We start from the raw sequence: 16,503 nt of genomic DNA on the forward strand, positions 1-16,503 counted from the left end.
AAGACGAGGATGAAACAGAGACAAGGATGAAACAGTAGAGACAAGAACGGAGGGGATGGACACCAGAGCCCAGGACTGACCACAGAACTGACCACAGGACGACCCCAGAGCTGACCACAGGACTGACCCCAGAACTGACCACTGAGCTGACCCCAGGACGACACACCATCTGGAGTCAAAACACCACTGAGACGACACTGAATCAGTGACCAGTCAGGAGCCCCCCCCCCCCAATTAATCCACTATTAATCAGCTCTGAGCAGATGAAACTAAACTTGGTGTTCAGCTCTTTTCCAGTCTCAAAACTGCAGTTACTGATCCATAATCTGTTGAATTCAGCTGAATTTGGACACATTCTTCTGTTTCTGTTACAGATGGATTAGAAACATTTACCTGCTTCATATACATAATAAGAGTGAGTATTTACCACAATGAATGTGATAATGCAGTAGATTTGTCTCCTTCTACATAAATATGGACCTGACTGGAAAAGTATGGATGAGGCATGAGACAGATGGAGCAGCACTGACAGCTTCTGTGTGTTTCAGTCACTGTGGGCTGAATCATAATGGAAGGCTGACATCAGTAAACACACATTCGCACTTTTAATACAGATACATGTGAACATCAGCAGCTTCATCTAAACCAACAGGAAACAGAACCAGTGTCCCTGTCCATCAGCGTCTGTTCTATGTGGATCAGAACCAGGTGAATGTGTGAGGTTCTCAGGTTCTGTTCTATGTTCCAGTCCTGTGGTCTGGATGCACATCAGTCGAACTATAGAAGTGGGCGGGACTTTCACTGGAGGAGAACTCAACTTATCCAATCATAGTCCATATCTGACCTCAATCAGTGATCAATAGGAACTAGACTGATATCTGGAACCATTTACATGTTCTAAACCATCAACATATGGACCAGTAGTTCAGGGGCGTCAAACTCATGTTAGTTCAGGGGTCACAAATCAGCCTTATCTGATCTAAAGTGGGCCGGACCAGTACAATAATATAAATAATAAGAACTGATCAATAATGTCAACTCCAAAGTTTTCTCCACTTTTGAGTGACAAAAGTCGAATTCCATTATGAAAATCAATTTTTCATATTTATACAAATCCTACAGTGTGCCTTGAAATATTCTTTAAGGCACACTGCATGTTTATGCGGATTTTTTTGACTCCATCATGAAAATGTTTACATCTATGAACTGTACTTGAACATAACATGAACAAATTGACAATTCTTTAAAAAATAAGTACAATTTACATTATTCTATTATTCAACAAATACACAAAACATTTAATAACAGAAAGAATATTGGTGCAATTCCACAGACATTTGTTAAGACATTTCAGGTTGTTCATTTTTTTGTAAAAGGCTAGTCTGTAAATGTAACATGTTTATTTAATTTTATATTTTTAAAACGAAAACAAAGAAAAATATTTGTGGTTTTCATTATTTGTAGATTATTCTGATAGTATTTTACTGGTTCTGACCCACTTTAGATTGAACTGAACTAAAATGATTTGAACATCCTTGATCGTTCAGATCTTCAGTGTCATTTTTTCATTTCACTAATTCATCCCAGGGGCCGGACTGGACCCTTTGGCGGGCCGGTTCTGAACCCCGAACCACATATTTGAGACCTGTGCATTAGAAGGAAAGGCACATTTATTTATATTTAATATTTCAAAACTTTGTAAAAAAAAAAAAAAAAAAATTAAAAAACCTAAATTTCTCAAAACTGTTAACGAACTTTGCAGACATTGTCCCAAATGAAGATAAATATAACATTAGAAACGAATCTGATCAGTAGTTTAGTCGGAGAAGATGTCTGAAAGAACTGCTAACGAATACGATAACGCTGCCGGACACAGCGTCTTCATAACAGCTGGTGGTTGATCAGTCGGTGACATAAACACACCTAACTGACAGATATTCTCTACTCTCTATCTCTACTTCTACCATCCACAGAGCGAACACACGATCCATCATGTGCTGAATCCAAAGACACTGATAACATAAGGTTAGGTCATCAGTATTAATGACAACCAGGCCACGCTCAACTGTTCTGTGGATCTGAACTATTTTCTGCAGCACACTCAACACTTCAGCAGAGAAAAAATGAAGGTGTACAATGAGCTGGGAAATCAATAGGAGTCCAATCAGCAGCAGTACGAGCTGATGTCGACTTGGAGAAGGTGATTAAAAATGCTCTCGGAGGTTTGACTTAACAGGTGATGCATTAGTGAGTGCACATCTGGATTTGGTTTCCTGCCGTTGGATGAAATGTGCGTCTGCGTGCGATTCTGCTGCTCATGCACTTGTTCTTTAAAGGAGCGGTGACAGTGCCGACGGCTTTTTCAGCAGAGACTCCGCCCCCTTCTATCCCTCCTGGTTTAAAACGTCCAAATGACTAATGTGCTGCATCTGTCCCAGCTCCGGCTTTTGCACAGCTTTGTCAACACCCTTTTCTTTTCTGTATATCCCAGTGCTAGTGATTTAACATCAGTGATGCTAAAGTGGGCGGAGCCTGAAGGGGTGACGCTCATTAAGGCTAACGGGCGCCGCTGACGATAACAGACAGTAGAAAAACCAGACCAGACCAGAACCAGACCATATCATAGCAAGAATACACTTCGACAACCACAACCAACAGGCCAATCATAAACTAAATAAACTCCTGAAATGAACAGAAGCCAAAGTCATAAACACCTGAATGAAAAAAAACAACAACCAGGTGAATAAATCTGGAGTTGAACATAAAAGTGTCAAAAATCTAGGTCATTCTATGAGTTTAATTTGTTTCCAACTGTTATTTTATGTCAAAGTCAGTCATTCCGGTTCAGCAGAATGTTCCATCCTGTACATTAATCAATCACTAATCGTTAATCATCTATTTACCTGCATGAAAACTGATCAATGGGACAGAAAAAAACCTGTCACATCCCTGTTGTTATCACATCATTTCCCACATTTTCAGATTCCAGTGGCTGCAGTGGTTGATTCGCTGTCATTAACACTTACAGACTTTGTATATTTAAGATATTTACCAGTGCACTGACCTGTGGGGAACCCTGTGTTCTAGATGTGGTCATTCTGATGTTGGGCAGAACTGACTAATGGGAAAAGATGAGTATATTTTACAAGTACGGACATATACATTGTTCGGTAAATCATTCTTTAAAATTGAAATGACAGTTATTAATACCAATATCTAGGGACTGAAGTTAGTAAATGTGATGTTGCTGTTTTTAACTTCATTTCTCATCATGCAGCGTGGTACTGTGCTTTCTGTCAACGGTCGTGGCCATAGCAACGGGATTGTAAAATATGAAGATTTCATATCACGGTTATTGTGACCAAAATTATCACGGTTATCATAATTATTGCGGTATTATTGAAATTGTGCTCAAAATTTTCAAAAAGTACTTATACACACACTGAAATAATTTAACCAAGTTTTAGTTTGAAAAAAAAAAAAAAGACAAATAAAATAAAAGGCACAATGTACCTTCTGTTGGCAGAAACATTCAAATATTAACCCTTAGTGGTCTGAGCCTATTTTGTCCGTTTTTCAGTACTTTTGATTTTGCCTTTATATACTATATAAACAAATGTTTACTATACCCATGTTTGGGATCTTTTTTTCCAGCACAACTTCATCTATATTATCTGCCTATTATTTTTTTCACTTTAACCTACTATATCAACACAAAAGGACAGAAAACACACAAAAACATAAAATCCGATTTGAAAAATGTATATAATTTATTGCACAAATAACACACAGACACTTAATGAATCATTTCAAAGACTTTAAAAGTGAATACTGGTTCCAAATATTAGGTATAGAAAAATCAAATTGGAATAAATTAAAACTATACTCAATTATTTGACATAAAAGCAGATCTTTACATAGGGTTTTTTCCCCTAAAAGTGCGGTAATCAAACACGGTTATCATAGTTAGAATTTAAACGGTAATACTAACCGTTGGCATTTTTACTGCGGTTTATCGTTATACCAGTAATTGTTACATCCCTAGATTAAAATGACTAATATCTGCCAAAATGTTGGTCCCATTAACTTACCGTTTTCACTAGTCTGTTCATTGACCATAAATACATATATATGACAAACTACAGCAGTCAGCTCTGTACGGAGGACACACACACACACACAGTCCACTAAATGTCCAATCTACTGTGTCCAAACATATTGCCTGCATTTGGTGCAAATGCATGCTCCTTCTTCATTAGATTCGTTCCATATGTTCAGATAAATTAGTTTTAAACTTACACTACAATAATAAAAACACTGTAATTATTGGAGTGACATTTAATCACAGTCTGAAATGTCATCGTTGTGATCGCCCTGATTAAAACAGTCCAACAGAACCGTCCCCATGTGAGGACGTGCGCCCCGTTTCATGTGTCTATGGACGTGGACGTGTCCCAGTCTCATCTGTCAGTCAGTGTAGGGGTGGGTCTTAACTGTTGCTACTGGCTCATGCAGCTCAGGAAATGCCTGAATGGGAGAGGTGGGAAATCAGAGGAGGCCCAGCGACAGAGAAAAGGCAGGAGGCAGATACCGTCCCCATGTGCTTATTTTGACAGGAGCCTCCCAGTGTCAGAGGACGCTTTCCTGGTCAGGAAGTGGGAGCTCTTCGCCAGCAGAGACCCCCACTATCCACCCACCCACACAAGAATCTGGCCTCCGTCCCGCTCTGAGGTCCATGCGGGGGAAACGCCACTTTCTTCCCTTTGTGAGGAATTCAACACCAGCGTTCAGCGCATGCCCCGATCGGCGCCAAGATCTGGGCCGGTTCAGGGGTCCGGGGTCCGGTTCTGCTCCCAGAGCTGGAGGGGGGGGTGGAGTCGAGGCCCAGCTGAAGCTGCACCAGAACCAAACCGGCTGCCAGGAATGTCAAACGCTTCCCAAGGAAAGAGAGGAAGGAGAGGAAACCGAGAGAATATTAATACATTTAAGGCAGAAGGAGGGAGAAGAAGAGGAAGAGGGAGAAGAGGAAGTAAAGGAAAAGAGGAAGAAGAGGGAGAAGAAGAGGAAGGAGAGGAAACCAAGACAATATTAACACATTCAAGGCAGAAGGAGGGAGAAGAAGAGGAAGAGGGAGAAGAGGAAGTAAAGGAAAAGAGGAAGAAGAGGAAGGAGAGGAGGAAGAGGAAGAGGGAGAAGAAGAGGAAGGAGAGGAAACCAAGACAATATTAACACATTCAAGGAAGAAGGAGGGAGAAGAGGAGGAAGAGGAAGAAGAGGGAAAAGAGGAAGGAGAGGAGGAAGAGGAAGCCAAGATAATATTGACACATTCAAGGCAGAAGGAGGGAGAAGAGGAAGGAGAGGAAGAGATAGAAGACAAAGGAGAGGAAGGGAGAGAAGAGGAGGAGGAAGAGGGAGAAGAGGAAGAGAGAGAAGAGGAGGAAGAGGAAGTAGAGGAAGAGGGAGAGGAGGAGGAAGAGGGAGAGGACGAAGGCGAGGAAGAAGAGGAGGAAGAGGAAGCAGTTGGATGTGGTGTAGATGATTGGAGTGAGGACAGGATGGAGGATCAGCTTCGTTAGGATTCACTGACATAAACAAGAAGTACAGCTGTAAACGGTCCAACACTGACGATATGAATGAAAACCCGCAGATCCAGAACCAGATCCAGAACTGTGTCAGAGCCAGTAGAGGGGGTACCAACACAGACTGTGTGGCAGGTCTGAGGTTCAGGTCACAGTTCCAGGACGGTTCATTGGTCAGTGTTTGAATGTATGTTCCAGTGGGCGGTACCAGGTGATTTATGGGTCACATCCTAATGCTGTCAACCATACACAAATTTAAAAATAAATAAATAAATAAATAAAATAAAAATCACACACAAATAACACACAGTTAGGGTGTTGGTGTTATTGGACCACTGCTGTTAAGGCTCCTGTCTCTGATACAGAACCAAGAAACACACCTGAAACCCATTACAACACTTCCATCACACACACACACACACACACACACACCAGTCAATACGTCTGATGCAGCTGAATGCGTGTTGTATCCGTGACGCAGACCATCAGAACGCTTCGTCACCATTCTCAAGGACACCGACGGAGTGCCGGCGCCGCGGTTACGACGGCCAAAGGAAATGGTGGATTACAGCGCCAGCATCCGTGTGCAGCGTCAGATTACGAGCTCCTCTTTTTTTGGTGTTATGAAATCAGATTAGTGCAGGAGAAAGTCCATCCAAGCCAGGACATGGGTGTAATCTAGGAGGTGAAAGGCGAACGCCCACTCCTATGAAGGGCCTCCATCAGGTCCATCAGAGTTTAATGGATTCATATCTGCATTAAAGTGAACACACACAGAACGGACGGAACATTCACAGATTAAGAACAGGGATGAGGACGGAGATGGAGGAGAGGATGAGCAGATGTGGTTCAATTCATCTAAAGCTGAAAAAGTCTAACAGCTGCTGCAGCCTTTGGCCCATCAACAGTTCAAACTATGTGTGAGTGCATTAGCATCTATAGTTAACTATAGTATATAATTAACTATAGTTAACAAAAAATTCAAGTCTATTTTTTATATTTTACTATAACACACTGTTTTAAGTGTTTATTAAATTTAATAATGATAATTAAAGGCCAGATATTGAAAGTTAAGTTCTTCCTGGAAAAAAGGCGCAAAAGAATTGGGAGAAAAAACTAATTTTCTGACACTTTTATTGCAAAAACCACATAAATAAATCCAGGCCTGTTCTAATGGGAGTCTTTTCTCATCCAGCTGATGATGCACACGAGTGCGTTTTAATAAGTTTTAAGGCCAACTCTGGCTTCTATTGTGCATTTTATCCCTTCACTATCTTTGGTTACTCAGCAACATCACCAAAGCCCTGGTCAGCTATTTGTTAAGGAGAAAACAGGGAAATGGTGGGTGGAACCCCCCCCCCCCCCCAGGGGTTTATGTTACCTTGGAAGACGCTTTACAGAAGCTAAAAACTTGGCTTATTGGAGAAAACCCCCCGCCGTGCAAATGCCACATGGTATTAGAGACACGGGTAGAGGGTGGCAGACTGGCAGCAGCAGCAGCGGAGGAATAAAAACGACTGTCCAACTGTGGAGGCTCCAAAAGGATGGAACACAAGACTATTCTCACTGGAAGAAACCAAAATGAGATGAAGCAGGAAACGACCCATGAACCGAATGAGGTTAGATTTAGATACGAGGAAGTTCATTATGGTCTGGATTACGTGTCAGGTCCAGAAAACAGTGGAACCTAAAACACCATCTGATCCACAACGAAAAGGCAATCAGTCGGCGAAGTCACAAAAGAGGAAAGAAACTACAACATACTCACTGTTCTGAAAAAATATTCAAAAGGATCAATTATCTACAGAGTGCACAATAATGTCAAATTCCACACCTAAAGGGTTAATCACCCACAGACCACAACGAGCAAAAAGCACTGCAGTTTATTGCTAATTAGTAAAGACCTATTTTTGATAACAAGTAAGAAAAGTGTCATTTAAATGTTTAATTATGAACTTAATGACTATCAAAGAATGAAGGTGAATAATATAAAACAAATGACACATGGCATTAATAAAAAACTATCGTTAATGGGTTTTAGAGGATAATCCCCTGCAGTCTGAGTTTGGTCATTAGGGTGGTTCACAATATGATGGTATGGGTAAAAGTTTTCTAAATTATGTCAGATCGTATTTGCCTTGTTCCTATTGCCATTGTGAACATCTGTACCAAAAATTGAGTCAATACGACGCCAGTAAAGGGTGGCACACTTTTTCACAATTTTTATTGTTCTACATAAGAATGCGTAACTTTTGCAGAAACATAACTTAAACAATACAAAGATAAATCTGCTCATTAATAATCTCTCCCAGTCTCCCAGTACTTATGCTACATGTGTTAAAACATTAGAACAGTTCAAACACTATATTCCATGTATGAAGACTTTGTTCTCTTTGATACTTTATCTCTGTGTCCTTGCACAAGGCGGAGCAAAAACTGCTTTTGGTCTTCATTTTGCACAGATTGTTGACAGTGTTTAGCAAGGGCAATGCCTCTCTGCACTGTCATTGATGACCTTCAAGGAATAGACTTTTTGTCTTTTCAGACTCATCTGTGAGAATGGACCTCACATCATCAGGGTTACTTGTGCTGTTAATTTGGCCTTCAGTAAGAACTTCAAAGAAGTGGATTGAGTGGTGAGTGACAAGGCTAGAGATGGTAGTTGTACTGTTCTTGCGGAGGAAAGACTTGGCATCAAGTCTTTTCAGCATCTTCCCAGGGCGTCTTTCAAGATTTCTCAGCATTGCCTCCTTTTCTTCAGCATCAATGTGAGCATCAAAAAATGCCAGGGCGACGAGTTCTTCTGACAGATGCCACAAATGTTGTCCAATGCTCTTCAGTGCGGAATCTGCAATGCTTTTATCCAGATACAGATGCAAACTCTGGATCAAGTCCAAATCATTCTTTGGAGCATGTGTTGCCAGGGAAGCCTCATGCCAAAACATTATGTAGACGAAACAGACGAAGTTGGTAACTTTCCTCATGGATTGCTTCTGCTTCAATGTCAGACTTGTCTGGGCCTCAAATAAAGTTATTTTAATGCAGTAAATAGCCTTAGCCATCCACCATGCCTGATGGTAAGCTCCTGGTGCTCGAAAATGGAACGTTAATAATTTCAAAATTGTGAAAAAGTGTGCCATCCCTAAATGTCCTGCAATTGACTCCATTTTTGGTACATATGCTTTAATATCAATTGGAACAAGGCAAAAAGTGATCTGGCAGAATTTGGTGAAAGTTTATTTTGTGAACCACCCTATTGGTCATTTTCTTTAAGTTGACTTGATGTGAAAGACCTCGAACAATGTAAAAGATGCAACTACATGGAAATAAAGTAAAAGAAATGTCACAATAATGATTTTGTGATTCAGTGTTTATTTTGGTCATTGTAATCTGAGATTATATTTAGAAAAAGAGGAAGAAGACGGTTATTTGTGGTTTTAAACTGTCCTTCATGGTCAGAACATTGAACAAATGTGGCTCTAACACACTCTCTTATTTATTTATCTATTTATTTATTTATTTAATTCCCAACTAATTTCTTATTTGCAATATTTATTAAAATAATCAGAGAATGTTCCACATCCACATATATATCATCTAAAGGAAACATGGAAACATTTCAATGTTTTATTTGAGAATGAACCACATAAAGCCTCACTCCTTCAGTTAATGATCATCACTATGTCACTGTTAAAGTCCAAACATAAGATGGTGGTGGTGATGATGATGATGAGGTTATGGCCCAGGTTTAAAGTGACATCCCCAACATCAGACCACGGCTGAACTTTCACTGACACTTCAATAAAGAACACTTTAGTTTAATACCCAACATTAGAGCTGCACAGTTCAGCAGATCACAAGCATCAGATCAGCTGATGCACACGGATCATCACAAAAGGCTGAAATGTAAAGGTCCAGATGGAGGAGGAGAAGTGCAGGAATGAGAGCCACATCTGAAACGTCACATCCATCAAATATCACATATGCTGCAGAAAACCAGAAACACAAGCTCTGCTGTGGATTCAATGACAGCAAGCACAAACAGGAACCAACGGTCCACTACTGTCACAAACTGAAGCAGCACCCACAAGATAAGGAAAGATTAAGATAAGATAAAGATAAGGTAAGGTGAAGATAAAGATAAGATAAAAAAAAATAAGGTAAGATAAGGTAAGGTTAAGATCAGATAAAGATAAGATAAGCAAAGGTAAGGTAAGGTAAGACTTTATTGATCTCATCATGAGTAAATTTCACAGTTAACAGCTGCAAAAAAACAAAACAAAAATAAAAACAAAGTGCAGAGAAAACAGAGAAAAGATACAAAACTGAAACATGTAATGAGAAAAAAGAACTGTCTATTTATATAAATATTTATATCAATTTGGATATAAATTGAAATATTCTTTAGATATTTACACTATAGTTGTACATGCACATGGTGTGTGTGTGTGTGTGTGTGTGTGTGTGTGTGTGTGTGTGTGTGTGTGTGTAATAAGTGCAGGTTGACTGATCCCATCCATCAGATGGTGACTGTATCTGTAAACCTGCTCTGGTTCTGGACATCAGGGACATCAGAGACAGGATAGTTCAGGTTCCACATTCAGTTCAATATGATCTAAAGTGGATCAGAACCATAATATGATCTAAAGTGGATCAGAACCAGTCAAATAAGAACAGGGAAAGGAGGTAAAATTACATCACGAAATGTTTATGTCCACAAAGTTCACATTTTTTGGGCAGTTTGTTAATGTTTATATTTGTCATTAATTCTATGTTATTGTGTTCTTATTCTCCTGGTTCTGATCCACTTTAGATCATATTGGTCTGAATGTGGAACCTGAACTAACATGAGTTTAACATCATTTATTGTTTAATATCTTCAGTGTCATTTTCTTCATTTCACACATTCATCCTTTTGGACCAGATTGGACCCTTTGGAGGGCCAGTTCTGGCCCACAGGCCATAAGTTTGACACCTGTGCTGTAGATCAATAAAAAAACAACAACAACAAATAAATGAATAAATAAAGGCCCATGTTCTCAGACCTTTAAAGACTGAAACCCATATTTTCCAGACTGAATAAACTGTTTCCCTTTATTAAGGCTTTAAAGTCATGTGATTATTAACGAGGAACAGCTGTGTGTGACGTCACAGCGCATCACCATCAAATACATGGAAACAGCCCCATGGGCTCATCTGAAACTGGACACCACATACCCTGGAGGCTGGACCAGAACCAGAACAAGAATCAGCCCAGCCCCTGACAGAAGGCCAGGCCTGGGGCTGGGCTTCCCCTGAGGCCTTTGACACCAGTAAAAACACACACACAACCAGGACGGAGGACGACCCTGCAGCGTCCACGTCCTCCAGAACCAGAACCGGAACGGTCCGGCCTCTGACAGAAGGCCAGTCCTGGGGCTGGGGCTTCCCCCGAGGCCTTTGACACCAGTATAAACACACAGAACCCGGACAGGGGACGACTGCAGTGTCCATGTCCTCCACAGAAACATGAACCACTTGTGTCACACAGACTCGTCCACTGAACCCACAAGTCCATTACACGTCAGATAAACGCGCGTCCACGTCAACGCCAACTGGAGAGGCAGCCGCTGTACTGGGAACAGTCAGTGGGATCCCTACGCCGTACGCCTGGGCTCATCAATAAACCATGGTCGTCCTGGGCCTTATCCATCTTTAATAGAGCCTTGTATGTCGGCGCAGACAGCGTCAGATCAGCCCAACTCTGGAAAAGCACCAACACCGACGTCCTGGGAACAGCAGCATGGAGACGACATGGACACAGATTTCACACACTCCTACAGAGAACAGAGGCAAACCCACCCACCCACGAACGGCAGCGGCTTTTACAAGAAAAAAAGCTGATTAAAATAAATCTGTCAGAGGTGAACTCTCCTTGACTTTCCAGAGGCTGGAAACTGCTGAAGCCGGTGAACAAAGGAGGCGTTGACGTAATAAATATCTAAACAAATAAACCAGCGCCCAGCTCATCAAAAATAGAAACAACAGCAGTTAACTTCAGTCGGATGCATTAATAATAATCCAAACGCACTCATAAATCATGGATAAAGCTGTTGTGTAGAAAGGCAGTGTTCATGTAGAGCAGGGGTGTCCAACATACGGCCCAGGGGCCAAAACCGGGCCTTCAGACACTCCGGACCAGACCACGGGATGAACTCACAAAATGTAAAAATTACACAGGATGACACTGACAGTCAAAGTGTACTGATCATAAAGTTAAACCTTTACTGTCTGATTGTATTTACAATTACATGACATAATTATCAAGTGGAGATGTGGAGAATGTAAGTTGAGAATATACTTTATCTAAAAAAAAAAAAAAAAAAAAACCCTGTAATTTTCCAGTTTGGAATAAATAAAGTACCTCTACCTATCTTTATTGGTGTTACTATTGATCAGTTATTCCAGTCAACAATCCAAACAAACTAAAATGATCCAAAAATCTGTTGAATTTCATTAAATTAATAGTTATGTTGAAATTGATCCATGAGGGTCCTTCACATTCACAGTTTTGAGCAGAACCTCAGTACAAAAACACAAGAATACTGAGGCAATTTGAGACAGTTGTCTATAAGGGGTTAAATGACCCATATTTCAGTTCCAGGTGTCTGTTACTAAATGTTTGGTGCCTTTTTAGATCCACTGGGATCTGTAAGTCACATGTGTAAATGACAAACTCATGCACAATATGGTTAAAATTGCACTTATTTTTCTCAAGAAATTTCAGGTTATTCACATTTTTTTAAAGAATAGTTTGTAAATGGAAACATTTGTATTCTATAATTTTACTTTTTTGCACTAAAACAAACAGAACAGGTTGTATTTGTCATTGCTTATAAGTTCTTCTTTTACTGTTCTGATCCATACTGAGCTGAATGTGGACCCTGAACATAAATGAGTCGGATCTCCCTGGTTCAGCCTGTGTTTGTGTGAGTACATACTCTACAGTTAAAGTAAAACACACTACTGGTCCAAATACATCCATCATCCACCTGTAAAAAAAACAACCCTTCTATGTGTCTGAACAGAACACAAACGGAGTCTAGATAGAGCCAAGAGGAGAACTTTAGAACCTAGACACAGAACCGCAGCCAAACACCAACCATCACACTGTTTCATTTACACAGCCGATCAATCACTATCAGCTGATACTGGTTCCAGCTGGACCAAAACCAACACCAGGCTTTTTCAATGAAACCAAACTGGATCCTTTTTTTTTTCTTTTTAAAGCTGATTTTGTTTTATGTTTGATGTTGAAATGCAATTGTATTGATTGATTCCTTTGAGAATGCTGCTTATCCTGCTTCTAATCAAGTCAAAGATGGTTCATTTCTGACAGTTTGAGGGTGGGAGGAGGGGCTGATATTGGCTTTTTCATCTCCTAACTATTAACATGACATGATAATAAATTTTAAATGTATCATCATGTCTATTCTGTTGTTTTTACTTGGTATTTTTATCAGTTTTTAAGTGTACAGCTGCTTTTATGTCTTTTTAATCTATTTTTGTATTTTAGTCTATTATTTTGCTTTTTATTCTTCTGTATGACACTGTTTTAATTGTACAGCTGTTTAATGTTTTTAATCTATTGTTGTATTTTTTCTTTCATTTTTGGTTTTACCCCTGTAAGTCGCTTTGGAAAAAAGCATCGGCCAAATGCACAAATGTGAATGTAAAATGTTTTGTGTCAGCCTTTTCAAATGCACTATCTGTGGACCGATAGATTCATTGACGATGATGAAAAACGAATAAAAAAGCTGTCACACTGAAAGATCCACTGGTTCCTAATGCCACCGGCGTCAGATCCGGATAGAATCATGTGAAATCAGACCGTCTGTGTCAAACATCCAGGGTTTTCTCACATGTATTGATTGGATCCACGCTTGCAGACTCGTGGACACAGAAGAGGCAGCAGAAAACACACACACACACACACACACACACACCCCAACCAGAGGCGGATCGACTGGAGAGGAAACCCTCCCCTTCGAGCCCAATGAGTGGAACAGATCTAGGTCAAAGCTGATTAATGTGCCCACAGTTCCCGAGAGGCTTCTGGTCAGGTGGCAGCGATGCCTGCTCACTGTCGATGAATACTAATGCAGTGGATGACTGAAGCCCACCATGTTCTGTACAGTAAACGGTGTCACTGGAAGCTCATTAAAGACACTGTGGACGGAGGACATTTGCATCTGCACACCAAACAGCTGCTCTGTCAACACCGGAGGCTTTTACGTGTGTGTGTGTGTGTGTGTGTGTTCACTGTACATGTGTGTGAGCAGTTAGCCTGTTAGCATCAACATTAAAAACCCTAGATATACAGGCTCAGCTGAGTGTGGATAAAGGGCTGTTTTTATCCGACAAATGTCACTGTGTTTATGGAATTATGTGTCTATTAGGAGGCAGTGGTTCAGTAAATCCGTTAAAGCCAAGGCCCCAGTCCACATTTAAAGTGTGCTAAGCATGAATCCACAGCACTAGTACAGTAGAAAAGCCTTTGACACATATTAGCTGAAGTTTTGCTAGCAGACTATCATAACGGATCGAACTGAATGTGTTCATCAGACAATAACAGTTGGAAACCTCCCCGAAGTTGGTGACATTTGGCAGATTTAACGTTTAACCTCGGTGTGTTTCAGCCCAGGCTTTAAACGACTGATAAATAATACATGTGGAGGGTTAAGAGGCTTTTAGTTGAATCTGTGAGAGGACAGTGGGGCTATTTGTTAGTTAGCATTAGCCGCTATGCTAGTTAGCTCGGGGTTTAGCAGCGGGGCTCCGGGATGGGAACGGCTCCGCTCCCCGCTCTGAGCCCTGGACCACACGGCGGTAGTCCAGCCCCACACCCGCACCACCCGGACCCGCCCCGGTGTGCGGAGTGGCCGCTAACACAAACAGCCTTACCTCGGAACGCAGCTCGGGGAGGATCGGTCTATCTCCCAGGTGGCGAAGAGGTTCATGGGCACGGGCATGCCGCCGGAGCCCGAGCCCAGGACGACAGCCCCGGCTAGCGCTCCGGCCGGGAGGCTGGTCGGTGCCGGTCCGCCGCCGCCGCTGCTCGGGTTCAGGAAAGCGGCCCGGACGCCTCCTCTCTCTACAGCCGCCGCCATCATCACCTCCACTGCCTGGGGAGCAGCTCTAGCTAAGTGTGGGACGAACGCGGGAGCCGCCGGAGTGTTGTCCGCCTGCTCCTGCTCCTGCTCTGCCAGACTCCAGCTCCGACAGCCGGAGCCGAGATGCTGAGGGGCGGGGAGGGGAGGGGCATGGCGGGGAGGGGAGGGGAGGGGACAGCACGGCCCCCCTTTTAGGGTGGGACACAACACACCACTACCAGGCCTGGAAAACACACATGTACATGAAAGAAAGCACAACACACAAGAAAATACACAACATGTCTGAAACCAATGGAGGAAGAGTCACTGATTCCAGGAAGTAGTCAGAGCCCAGAGATGGAGAAAAGGACGAATGATCTGGTATAGTAGTAGAAGTAATAGTAATAGTTTACTAGTAACAGTAGTAGTAGTAGTAATAGTAATAGTAGTAGTAATAGAAGTAGTAGTAATAGTATTGGTTGTAATAGGGGTAGAAATAGTCGTAGTAATAGTAATAGTAGTAGTAGTGGTATTAGAAGTAGTAGTAGTAATAGTACTAGAAGTAGTAGTAGTAATAGTAATAGTAGAAGTAGAAGTAGTAGTAATAGTAATAATAATAGTAGCAGTAGTAGTAGAAGTAATAGTAGTAGTAATAGTAGTAGTAGAAGTAGAAGTAGTAGTAGTAATACTACTACTAGTATTAGAAATATTAGTAATAATAATAGTAGTAGTAGTTTAGTAGTTGTAGTAGTAATGGTAGTAGTTTAGTAATAGTAATAGTAAGTATAGTAATAGTAGTAGTAGAAGTAGTAATAGTAATATTAGTAGTTGTAGTAATATTAGTACTAGACATAATAGTAATAGCAGTACTAGTAGTAGTACTAGTAGTAATAGTAGTAGCTTAGTAATAGTAATAGTAATTGTAGTAATAGTAGTAGTATAAGTAGTATTAGTAGTAGTAATAGTAGTAGTTGTAGTAATAGTAGTAGTAGTAGAAGTAGAAGTAGTAATAGTAGTAGTAGTAGTAGCAGTAGTAGTAGTAGTAGTAGTAGTAATAGTACAGCGTATGGTTCTGAATATGACCCAGATACGACCCAGGTTTAAAGGCAGATTTTTAGCTTACCAGCCGACAGGCCATAAGTTATTGTCGTCATGCGGCGTCTGTTGTCGTCTGTCGTCATCCGTCGTCCGTTACAAAAATTCAATCGTCTTCTCCAAAACTACAATTCCGATTGACATCAAACTTGGTATCCAGCTTCTTTATGATGATGTCAACAAAAGTTAGTGAAATTATTTGGATCTGATTCTGGATTTGGTGTGACTTTGAAAAATTTCCCCATTATAAGAGATAGGAAGTGGATGGATGCAATATCTCAATAAATATAAATGATATCCAGTGTAAATTTCTACAGTCCAGTCCTGATGAGGAGATGACCAAAACATAATGGCCACATGCTGATCAGGATCTCCTTCTGGATCCGGAAACTTATGAAAAATTTAACATGGGCTCTTATGGGGAAAAAATTTCAGTTGTCTTTTTCTCTGAAACTCCAGTTCTGATTGACTTCAAACTTGGTATACAGCTTCTGTATGATGATGTCAACACAAGGTATTGCAATTATTTTCATCCAGATCTGATTCTGGATTTGATGCCACTTTGACAAATTTTCCCATTATGACAGATAGGAAGTGGATTGATCCAATAAATCAGTAAGTATCGATGATATCAAGTTGGAATTTGAATTTTTGACAGATCTGATTGGAATATGACCAAAACATGGGCTATTTCTGTA

At 40.8% G+C, this 16,503-nt stretch overlaps 1 pseudogene; it reads right to left on the reverse strand.

The window, feature by feature from the left end:
- LOC115433900 (phosphofurin acidic cluster sorting protein 1-like) overlaps nucleotides 1-14,836 on the reverse strand; it is an 81,086-nt pseudogene extending 66,250 nt beyond the window's left edge.
- Nucleotides 14,837-16,503: the final 1,667 nt, after the last annotated feature.

Source organism: Sphaeramia orbicularis, chromosome 15 (assembly GCF_902148855.1).
Source record: "Sphaeramia orbicularis chromosome 15, fSphaOr1.1, whole genome shotgun sequence".
Classification (NCBI taxonomy): Eukaryota; Metazoa; Chordata; class Actinopteri; order Kurtiformes; family Apogonidae; genus Sphaeramia; species Sphaeramia orbicularis.